We start from the raw sequence: 12,381 nt of genomic DNA on the forward strand, positions 1-12,381 counted from the left end.
AAGGGATATTCATTTTCGTTAGGATGGGGAGAAACCTGACTGAAATGGAGAAGTTAAATTCCATTATCAGAAGCTGGGGTTTGCAGCCTCCAAGCTAGGAAGAAACAAAACTCTGGTGCCAAATTACTTACATATTTTCGTTTTCTTAGCAAAGCTCAAGTCTCTCTTTACAGCCCTCATCTCACTTTCAAAACATTTTCTCTCCTTCTGCCCTAATTACATGTAACACAAAACTCAGATTCTCATTCCTCACAATAGAAATATTAGAGAGGTGGCCGGGCGCGGTGGCTCAAGCCTGTAATCCCAGCACTTTGGGAGGCCGAGACGGGCGGATCACGAGGTCAGAAGATCGAGACCATCCTGGCTAACACGGTGAAACCTCGTCTCTACTAAAAAATACAAAAAACTAGCCGGGCGAGGTGGCAGGCACCTGTAGTCCCAGCTACTCGGGAGGCTGAGGCAGGAGAATGGCATAAACCCAGGAGGCGGAGCTTGCAGTGAGCTGAGATCCGGCCACTGCGCTCCAGCCTGGGCGACAGAGCGAGACTCCGTCTCAAAAAAAAAAAAAAAAAGAAATATTAGAGAGGTGTTCAGTTTTAGAAATTCAAGAAAAGTGTGTGAACCCTACATTTAGAAAAGAAACTAAAATTTCCTTTTAAATCTCAGATTAAATTTTTAGAAGTTAGTCTTTGTACTCCTACACTATTATAATACTTTTTCTCACTCCCAAACAATACATTCACAAGAACTGTAAGCGTCTAAATGCCACTATCTCCATATGTAAAGTTATCATTTAGGGAAACAAAGATTATGATGATGTCAACTCTGAATATTTAAAAGCATGAACATGACTCATTTCATTATGACTGACTTTAAAAGTTTGATCATTGTCTTTTAATATGTATTCATCTTGAATGGCAAAATTTTTAATTTTCTAATCAAGTACCTGAAATGTATATTTCTTTATATGTCTTTAAAGTGCCTATTTACTTTTAATATATGTAAAACATTATACAATGACTGATATACTTAATAAATATTATTTCAAATATATCACACATTCACATATTCAGAGTATCACATATTCAGAGTATCATGGGTTCAGTATCTCTTCAAGACTCCTAATGATTACAATCATGCCAGAACCATATTTGGTCTATTAGATATTTTTCAAACATTTTCCAGTCAACATTTCACTATATTAGATTTCTCTTTTCCATAGATACCTCGTTTTTAAATTACAAATTCAGAGAATACTCTCTCAATGAGTAAGTACATATCCTTACATCCTGGGTAGTTGTGAATATCAATGTAAGCATCATATTTGTAATTTACCATCTCTGGTTCTTTCTTTCCAGGCAATTAGATGATAAATGTGCTTTAAAATTCTCTTTCATCACATCATGTTAAAACTTACCTATCAAATGTTCCTGTTATGCCTATCTTTTTTCAGGAAAAATATTGACTGCATTCTCTAGTAATTAAGCTTTTAGCAATCTATTTTTATGGATTTCTAAAACCTTGAATTTGGCCAGTGTAGTGGCTCACACCTGTAATCATAGTACTTTGGGATGCTGTGAAGGGAGGATCACTTCAGGCTAGGAACTAGAGACCAGCCAGAGCAACAGAACAGCACCCTGTCTCTATAAAAAAATTTAAAAATTAGCCGGGTGTAGTGGCATGCACCTGTAGGCCCAGCTACTCAAAAGGCTGAGGCAGGAGTATTGCCTGAACCCAGGAGTTCGAGGCTGCAGTGAGCCATGATCACACCACTGCAGTCCAGGCTGGGCAACAGAGCAAGATCCTGTCTCAAAAAACTAAAATAAAACCTTGAATTCACTCTAAGCATATATTACAGACTCAAAGATTTTGTAATCTTGTGGCTACTATGTCAAAGAATTTTAACTTTTCCTAAGACAACTACAGTACTAAAATTTTTATTCTGTATGTCAAATTTATATGATGAAAATTAGCTTTATTGGATTTCAGGGGTTTTTTCAGTTCATTTTACCTTTCTAAAATAGTATATTTCAATTTCATTTTCTTGATTGTTTTACTTAATTGTACTGAGCCTCCTTCTCTTTATAAATGGTTCACCCACACATGTACACACACTGTAACTGGAAAAACCACCACTAATCCTACAGTTTCTTGTGTTCTTCCAGCTTTCTTATTCTTCACAGAAATTTTTTAACTACATAGTGCTTCACTTCCTTATCAACTCATCTTAATCCCTTTCCAATTCAACTTTACTCTGCCAAACCACTCAATCATTGTAGTATCAAGTCTTCAATGACCACTTCCTCATTGAACCCAAAGATTTCAATTTTCGTGCTACTATGGTGCATCAGACACTAGTGATCAGACACTAGTGATCAAGCATCCCATGTCACTAAAGCCAAAGACAAAAACATGTCATTGTGCTTCCAATTACAATTCGTACACTATTCTTTATCAGATACACAAACTCATCAAATCTTATGCTTCAATTTTACTCGGACAGCTTCCAATCTCCAGCCTACTCTCTCAACCTCTTCATATGTCTGTTACATGAAGGCATCTCCAGTTGTGCTACACAAGCATGGAAACTTATTGTACTAAAGCCAGTACTCATCTCCTTTCCCAACTAGAAAATTTGGTCCCACATTACCTCCCTGCACATAATACACATTAAATGTTGAACATACTTAGTACAGGAAAAAAAGAAACAGGTTTATGATACTCGCATCAATTTATAAGCTTTTGGAGAAAACAGATGGTATTTTCACAATATATACAAAATGTGTTTGTGCCTTTTCAATATTAAATTTTACCTTTTGTTTTACTAAAAACAATATATATATAATATTTTTTAAAAAGTATAAGCAATCTTGGCTAGGTGTGGTGGCTCACGCCTGTAATCCCAGCACTTTGGGAGACCAAGGCGGGTGGCTCACCTGAGGTCAGGAGTTCGAGACCAGCCTGACCAATATGGCAAAACCCCATCTCTACTCAAAATATAAAAAAATTAGCCAGGCATGGTGGCAGGCACCTGAAGTCCCAGCTACTTAGGAGGCTAAGTCAGGATAATGGTTTGAACCCGGGAGGAAGAGGCTGCAGTGAGCCAAGATCACGCCACTGCATTCCAGCCTGGGCAACAGAGTGGGATTCTTGTCTCAAAAAAAAAAAAAAAAGTGTAAGCAATCTTTAATTGGAAGGCCATTAGGCTAAGATGGGTTCCTATGTAAGCAAACTGAAGCCCAATGTAAATAGTAAAACAAAACTTAATCTTTGCTTTTTATTTTTTAATTATCAACTGACTATAGTTTCATATTTATGGGGTACAAAGTGATGATTTATGAATACAATGTGGAATAATTAAATCAATCTAATTAACATATCCATCACCGCAAATATTTATTTTTTGTAGTGAAAACTTTTGAAATTTACTCTTAGCAAGTATAAAGTGTACATTATTAGTCACTATATTCACCATACTGTGCAACATATCTCAAAGAAAAAAATTCCTCCCCTTTGACTTTCATCTCCCCATTCCCCCATGCCTTCCCCCTACCCCAGTAACCACTGTTCTACTCTCTTTTTCTTTTAGTTCAAGCGTTTTAGATTAAATATATAAGTAAGCCCATACGGTGTTTATCTGCCTGTACTTGGCTTATCTCATTTTGCTTAAAGTTCTCCAATCCATCCATGTTGTCACAAATGACAAAATTTCTTTCATTTTTAAGGCTGAATAGTACTCCACAGAGTATGTATGCCACATATTTCTTTATCCATTCATCTGTCAAAGGACACTTAGGTTGATTCCATGTCTTGGCTATCGTGATTAATGCTGCAATGAACATGGGAATGCAGATATCTCTTCAACATATTGATTTCCAATCTTTTAGGTAAATACCCAGAAGATGGATTGCTGGATCATATGGTAATTCTATTTTTAGGTTTTTGAGGAACCTCCATTGTTTTCCATAATGGCTGTACTAATTTACACTGCCATTAACAGTGTACAAAGTTTCCCCTTTCTCCATATCCTCACCAACACTTATCTTTCATCTGTTTGATAACAGTCATTCTGACACGTGTTGGGGTGACATCTCATTGTGGTTTTAATTTGCATTTCCCTGATGATTAGTAATGTTGAGCATCTTTTCATGTATCTGTTGGCCATTTGTATGTCTTCTTTTGAGAAATGTCTATACAGGTTCCTTGCCCATTTTTTAATTGGATTATTTGTATTCTTTCTATAGAGTTATTTGAGTTCCTTTTATATTCTGAATGTTAACCCCTTATCATATGTATGGCTTGCAAATATTTCCTCCCAATACATAGGATGTCACAACTTAATTTTAATCAGAAACCAACAACTATTCTCTAATGAGCAACTTTCTGCCAGATTGTACCCAAATAAGACAAACAAGTAGCTATGACAATCAAGTAATTTTTTTTTTTTCAGACAGGGTCTCGCTGTGTTGCCCAGGCTGGAGTGCAGTGGCACAATCACAGCTCACTGCAGCCTCAACCTCCCAGGCTCAAGCAATCCTCCCACCTCAGCCTCCCAAGTAGCTGGGACTACTGGCATGTGCCACCATGCCTGGCTAATTTTTGAATTCTTTGTAGAGATGGAGTTTCACCATGTTGCCCAGGCTGGTCTTGAACTCCTCATCTCAAGTGATCCGCCTACCTCAGCTTCCCAAAATGCTGGGATTACAGGTGTAAGCCACCATGCCCAGTCCAATCAAGTAATTTCTTTACTTCACTTCCATATTCAGCCTGCAAAGGTCTGCTGCTTACACTATTAAAACAGAGCTCCCTGAATTTCTTCTAGTTTTGGGTGCTGCCTCACTCATTAATCCTTTAACACAAAAATAAATTCTGTCTTCAGACAAAATTCATTTTGTCTAAAGTTTTTCTTTTAACAAAGTCAAAATGAAGTTACCAAGGAAGCCCCGAAGCCTTTTTGTGATAAAGCTTAAAAGGTTACATGATAGTAAAAGGTTACATGCTGAAAGATTCTCAACTAAAGAGTCTTATCATAAGTCAAGAGCCAGAGTTTCTTACATATTCTTCTTGTTTCTAATCTCTTTTCCTCTTTCCAATACATGCTCTACTCTGCACTCATAATTACTTTCCTAAAATATGGAACTAAGGTCAGTAATCAAAAATCCCTTCCTACTGCATATAAAATAAATTCAAATCCTTTAATCTGGCATTCAACTATTTACAATCTGGTCAATCTGGTGGTGTCAGTGTATTTGTCAAATTTCACTTCCCACTGATGTACTCCCCTGCCCCTCGTGCTCCAATCACACCACCCTCCTCATTCCGTAAGACTTAGCTCAAATGAGAGAACTAATGATAGGTGGCAAGCAATGACTATGCACTGAGACCACCAAAATAACTAAGATAGTCCCCAGCTATCAAGAATCATATTTCGTGGAGAAACAAACAAGGCTGGGCACAGTGGCTCACGCCTGTAATCCCAGCACTTTGGGAGGCCAAGGCGGGAGGATCACGAGGTCAGGAGACTGAGACCATCCTTGCTATCACAGTGAAACCCCGTCTCTACTAAAAATACAAAAAATTAGCTGGGCATGGTGGCGGGTGCCTGTAGTCCCAGCTACTCGGGAGACTGAGGCAGGAGAATGGCGTGAACCCGGGAGGCGGAGCTTGCAGTGAGCCAAGATCGCACCACTGCACTCCAGCCTGGGCGACAAAGTGAGACTCTCCATCTCAAAAAAACAAACAAACAAACAAACAAATCTATGTTATTTAATATAAAAGATGTGATATAAAATACAAGCAGAGGGATGGGTATGGTGCTCATGCCTGTAATATCAGCAATTTGGGAGGCCAAAGCAAGGGAATCACTTGAAGTCAGTAGTTTGAGACCAGCCTGGGCGATACAGTGAGACCACGTCTCCACAAAAATGTAAAAATCAGCTGGGCATAGTGGCACATGTCTGCAGTCCTAGCTACTCTGGAGAATGAAGCAGAAGGATCTCTTGAGCCCAGAAGTTCAAGGCTGCAGTGAGATATCATAATGCCCCTGCACTTCAGCCTGAGCAACACAGCAATACTCTGTCTCTAAAACTAATAACAAATAAATAAAATACAAGCAGAATACAGAAAGACAAATTACCAGTTCAAAGTAGTAGAATCAGAGAAAGCTTCACAGGAAAAAAACAAAAAGGTGTTCATGTGTCAGAGAGTAATGGTTAACACTTATGTAGCACTAACTATATGCTAGAATCTATACCAAGTGCTTTATGTATATTAACTCATTTAATCCTTATTTTCTATGATGATGAAAATGAGAGGCAAAGAGTTTAAGTAAAACAAACGTAGTATCATTTATTGAACATTTTCAATATGCTAGGCACTATGCTAAGCACTGAATAGGAACAAAATGAAATTAAGGCCTACAATTTTAAAAAGAACAAAAAAGGCAGCCAGGCACAGTGGTTCACACCTGTAATCCCAGCACTTTGGGAGGCTTGAGGGGGCAGATCACTTGAGCCCAGGAGTTGGAGACCAGCTTGGGCAACACGGCAAAACCTTATCTCTTACAAAAAAATACAAAAAAATTTAGCCAAGCATAGTGGCGCACACCTGTAGTCCCAGCTACTGAGGAGGCTGAGGTGAGAGGATCACTTTAGCCCAGGAGGTTGAGACTACAACGAGCCAAAATCATGCCACTGCACTCTAGCCTAGGCAACAAAGTGAGACTCTGTCTCCAAAAAAAAAAGTGAGAGATGGTAGTTACCTCATTTTGTAACTCCATTGGTAGGGCTTAACCCCATTGAGATTGTTTTCTTTTCTTTTTTTTTAGAGAGGGAGTTTCACTCTCGTTACCCAGGCTGGAGTAGTGCAATGGCACCATCTCGGCTCACCGCAGCATCCACCTCTCAAGGTTCAAGCAATTCTCCTGCCTCAGCCTCCAGAGTAGCTGGGATTACAGGCATGTGCCACCACGCCTGGCTAATTTTCTATCTTTAGTAGAGACAAGGTTTCTCCAAGTTGGTCAGGCTAGTCTCGAACTCCCAACCTCAGGTGATTCGCCTACCTCAGCCTCCCAAAGTGCTGGGATTACAGGCGTGAGCCACCACGCCTGGCTGAGATTCTTTTCTAAAATAGGACAAAATAAAAATAGGACTTTTTAAAACAGGATTTAAAAGATTCACCTAATCACCTATATCCTACAGCCATAATTTTCTTTTTAAACAGCAGTATGCTTTGCCCAATTTTCTCAACAGCATTGATTTATTCAGCAAATACTGGCTGGTTGCCATGGCTCACATCTGTAATCCCAACACTCTGGGAAACCAAGAATTCAAAAAATAAAATAATTAGCTAGGCAGGCTGGTGCACACCTGTAGTCCCAGCTACTGAGAAGGCTGAGGTGATGGGAGGATTGCTTGAGCCCCAGAGGTTGAGGTGGCAGTGAGCAGTGATCACGCAACTGCACTCCAGCCGGGTGACAAAGCGAGACACTGCCTCAAAAAAAAAAAAAATGGATTACTCACTCTATGCAAGACAAACTAAGCACATACATTTTCCTCCGCTTCCTAACAAAATCCCACTGAAATGCATTCATTCATTCTGGAAGAGAAAGCAGGTGGGATCATATTGAGGTTTAAGCCAGTGCAGAGAAAACTGCAGTCCAGAACAAACACACATGCATACATGAGAAGGCTATAGCAATGCAGAAGACATTCTTGCCAGCAGAGCCTGGAGATGTACCAATCTTAGAAACAGAAGAAGAAGAATGATGTAGGACTAAAATCAGAATTATTATAAGATTTATATGAAACAGCAAATCAAACTTTTTAACACAGCCCTTTACACATAAAAAGCCTGGCAGTAACAGTATTCGTGTCTGGCTAAAACCACATCTATTTTGTTGTTGTTGCTCTTTTTAATTTACTGAACAATGAGATCACTTGGACTCGGGAAGGGGAACATCACACACTGGGGCCTATCATGGGGAGGGGGGGAGGGGGGAGGGATTGCATTGGGGAGTTATACCTGATATAAATGATGAATTGATGGGTGCTGACGAGTTGATGGGTACAGCACACCAACATGGCACAAGTATACATATGTAACAAACCTGCACGCTATGCACATGTACCCTAGAACTTAAAGTATAATAAAAAATAAAATAAATAAATAAATAAATAAAACAGTCTACCCTGGAAGCATTTGAGCATCCTCATGTTCCATAACAAAGCATTCCTTACTTGGGTACAGGGTAGAAGGAGAGGAGGAAAGAGGCAATTTGTTTCTTGCACTTCTCTCAAGGACCCTAAAGTGAGACCCAACAGCTAGTACCCTGCTCACTTACAAAAGAGCTCAATAATTTTTTTGTTTTTTTTGAGATGAAGTTTCACTCTTGTCACCCAGGCTGGACTGCAATGGTGCAATCTTGGCTCACTGCAACCTCCGTCTCCCAGGTTTAAGTGATTCTCCCGCACCAGCCTCTTGAGTAGCTGGAATTGCAGGAGCCTGCCAGGACTTCGGCTAATTTTTGTATTTTCAGAGAGACAGGGTTTCACCATGTTGGCCATGCTGGTCTCGACCTCCCGACCTCAGGTAATCTCCCAAAGTGCTGGGATTACAGGTGTGAGCCACTATGCCAGGCCAAGGTTTTTTTTTTTTTTTTTTAAGGAAAATCTCAACAGAAAAGGATGAAAATAAACAATTGACCTGAAAGAAGTAGAGCTATTTCCAGGAATGGGGGATAAATATTTAAAAGTTATAAGTGTTATCCTCAAAGAAATTCATGTCATGAGAACAATGCATCCATTAAAAATCAGTAACTAGAAACTGTGGGGGAAAAAAACACTGAAAAAGAAAGTGAAAAAAACTGAAAGTCAAGGAAATGGTCCTCTTGGATTGATCCTTCATATTATATATTTTTTCTTTCTATATTTTTCCCTCTGTATTTGGAAGAATCTATCTAAATGTATGTGAAAGAATGTATCTAAATTCTGAATAGAATAGAGAAAATGTAAGAACATAATTAAAGAAATAAAAGAAGAAAATTTTCCAGAAGTGAAAAACAGGACTCATAGAGTGCCAAGAAGGATGAATGAAAAAAGATTCACCACCTAGAAACACTCTGATAAAATATCACAGAACCAACGATAAAGAAAACAGTCTAATAAAATCTTCCAGAGAAAAAAGTATGATACCTGCAAAAGAAAGAGACGGCATTAGACTTGTCATCAGATACACTAGACGCTAAAAAGCAATAAAATGTCTTCCAAGTTTTGAAGGAAACAAAATGATTGTGGACTAAGTCTATTCCCAAGCTATCATTAAACGAGCAGGAAAGGTAAAGGCATTTTCAGACATATGAAGCCTGTGGAAATTAAATTACCTGTTTAATCCTTTCTGAAAAAAAATGCTTAGTTTTACCCCAACAAGGTGGGAAAAAAAACTGTGACAAATGAGGACATGGAATACATAAAGCAGTAGACCTAACCCACGCGTGATACAAAGAAATCTCAGAAAACAGGTATGCAACTGACTTGGAAAGCAACTAGTCTAAATCACACGTGTCAGAGCTGGAAAGATAGCTTCAGGGGCAAAATGAATTTATTTTAGCAAATATAGTGCCATTATTAGGAAGCTAATAGGATACCTTAATTGGCAGAGGTAGAATTACATTTTTTCTCTGCAGATGCAATCATACTTACTGGTTTTATAGTGAATGATGACTGCATAATTATAATATGGTAAATAGTTGAGAGGTTTTCAATGTTTAAGAATCAACCTATAAATAAAGCATAGAAGACTTGTATTGATTGATGTCTTATGGCTCCTTAAAATGTATAAAACCCAAGTGTAGCCCGACCACTTTGGGCACATGCTGTCAGGACCTCCTGAGGCTGTGTCAATGACATGTCCTTAACCTTGGTAAAATAAACTTCTAAATTGGTTGAGACTTGTCTCACCCCCTATTACCTTCCTGAGGCTGCTGTAATAAATTACCACAAACTGAGCAGCTTAGACAACATAAATTGATTCTCTCACAATTCTAGAAACTGGAGGTCAGAAATCAAGACATCAGCAGGGCTATTCTCTCTCTGAAAGCTCTAGAGAAGGATTCTTCCTTGCCTCTTCCTAGCTTATAGTGATTACTGGCAATCTTTAGCGTTCCTTGGCTTACAGACACATACCCCAATCTCTGCCTCCTCCTTCATGGCATGGCATTCTCCTTGTGTCTCCATCTGTATTCAAATTTCCCGCTTCTTATAAAGATACCAGTCATTGGATTAGGGCCTCCTTCGATTCAGTATGACCTCATCCTTACTTGAATTACATTTGCAAAGACCCTATCCCAAGTAAGTTCACACTCACAGGTTCTAGGGGATAGGACTTAAACATATCTTTTTGGGGAACACAATTCAACCCACAACACCCCCTATAATCAATTTTCCACACAGCAGCCAGAATGATCTCCACAAATGTACACCGGGTCCTGTCCACTCTCCTGCCTACAGAGCTGTGTCTCCCTGGCCTTTTTCTGCTTCTCAAACTTCTACCACCTTCCTCTTACACTCCAGCCACACCGGCCTTCCTTCTATCACTCCAACACATCAAGCTCATTCCTGCCTCAGGGCCTCTGCCCGGAAATCTGTCTGGCTCCCTTCTCATCATTCAAGTCACAGCTTAGATGTCACTTCCTCACAGAAGTCTCCTCTGCCCTACGTACTAAAAGCAACACATCCCACGGGTATTCTCTTTCACAAAACCCTAGTTTCTTCGCAGCACTTACCAATACCAGAAATTATTTTACTTAAGTCCCCTCTTACTTGAATATCAGCTGTATTGAACACAGATTCAATCACTATAGTTCTAAATGTTAAAACAGGACATCACAGAAAGTTTTCATTTTTATTTAGTCAAGTACATCTCTTTTCCTTCATGACTTAAGACTAGTGCTTAGCACAGAATAAATGCTAAAAAAAAAAAAAAAAAAAAGGAAGTTAACTGTTATTACTACCATAATAGTTTGCAATTATTTGTTTGTACAATCTCCCTGGCTAGACTGAGACCGAAGACAGAAACCCATTTATTTGCCATTTTACCAATCCCAGTGGAGCCGGGCACAGTGGCTCAGGCCTGTAATCCCAGCACTTTGGAAGGCAGAGGAGGGTGGATCACCCGAGGTCAGGAGTTCAAGACCAGCCTGGCTAACATGGTGAAACCCTGTCTCTACTAAAAATACAAAAATTAGGGTGTGGTGGCACGCACCTGTAATCCCAACTACTGGGAAAGCTGAGAAAAAGGAAAATCCCTTGAACTCGGGAGGCGGAGGTTGCAGTGAGCCGAGATTATGCCTCTGCACTCCAGCCTGGGTGACGGAGCGAGACTCTATCTCAGAACAAACAACCAACAACAAAAATCCCAGTAGTCTGGAACATATTAAGCATTAATAAGAAGTGCTGAATATAATTAGCGAATAACAATTCTGAACAAAGTTATTTTCTTTGAGACTATGGATTCCTTATGTTAAAAATAAATTTTTACAGATAGAAAATGGGGCTGTTCTTCCTGCTTTTTGATTTGGTTCAAATCTGAGGAAGTGAGGGCGACCAGTCTTTAACAGATCTAGCAAGACTGTAGAGCTTTTCCAACCTCGCAGGAAGAGAATGGTAATTGCTCTAAAGCCAACACTGTATGTCCATCATATTGGAGATCAAAACAGACAACGGCATTTTTTCTGAAAAGGGGGAGGGGAAACCAAAACTTTTTGTTTAATTTGGGGAAGCAGTCAGACGTGACTTAGTTCATAACCACACATTCATCTGGTGCTGAACCTCACATAATGAACCTTATCGGCTTCCTTGATAAAACAACATCCCAACACTTCAATCTAGAGACGGAGGAGCCCCACTTGGGGTAAAAAATGTAGGACTGTATGTAATGTCTAGCTGTCCATTCCACGAGAGTCTCCCACCATGCCAAATTCGGAGGCTCGCGGGATTCTCCTACCGGGAGATGGCGGGCTACCTCACCCCAGGTTTCCCCTAACACAGAGTTGCAGTCGCTGAACAAACTGCCCTGCGTTAGTCAGAAGCTGTTAGGTAATTAGACGGCCACGGTGTACAGCAGAAGAGGTGCAGGGAAGCTTCAGGCGGGAAAGACAAATGCTAAACGCGGAGAAAAGGAAGAAAAGCTGCGAGAAGGCAGGTCAGTCAGGAACACCGCCATTTCTCACAACTCATGCTACTTCGAATTTTCTCATCTAAGGACCCGCACCCGCACGGTTCACACTGTCTCCTTCCCACTCACTCCGTGTGGGCCAAACCTCTACCTGCCCACTGGAGAGCAGCGCGAGTGGCTTCAGGAAGCGGCTGCCGCCTCCAAGACTCA

General features: G+C 39.9%; 1 protein-coding gene across 3 annotated transcripts in view; it reads right to left on the bottom strand.

Annotated features, from left to right (window-relative positions):
* ASB3 (ankyrin repeat and SOCS box containing 3) overlaps window positions 1-12,381 on the bottom strand; it is a 116,308-nt gene that overhangs the window by 103,725 nt on the left and 202 nt on the right. The window lies entirely within an intron of this gene.

Source organism: Colobus angolensis, unplaced genomic scaffold, assembly GCF_000951035.1.
Source record: "Colobus angolensis palliatus isolate OR3802 unplaced genomic scaffold, Cang.pa_1.0 Scaffold309, whole genome shotgun sequence".
Classification (NCBI taxonomy): domain Eukaryota; kingdom Metazoa; phylum Chordata; class Mammalia; order Primates; family Cercopithecidae; genus Colobus; species Colobus angolensis.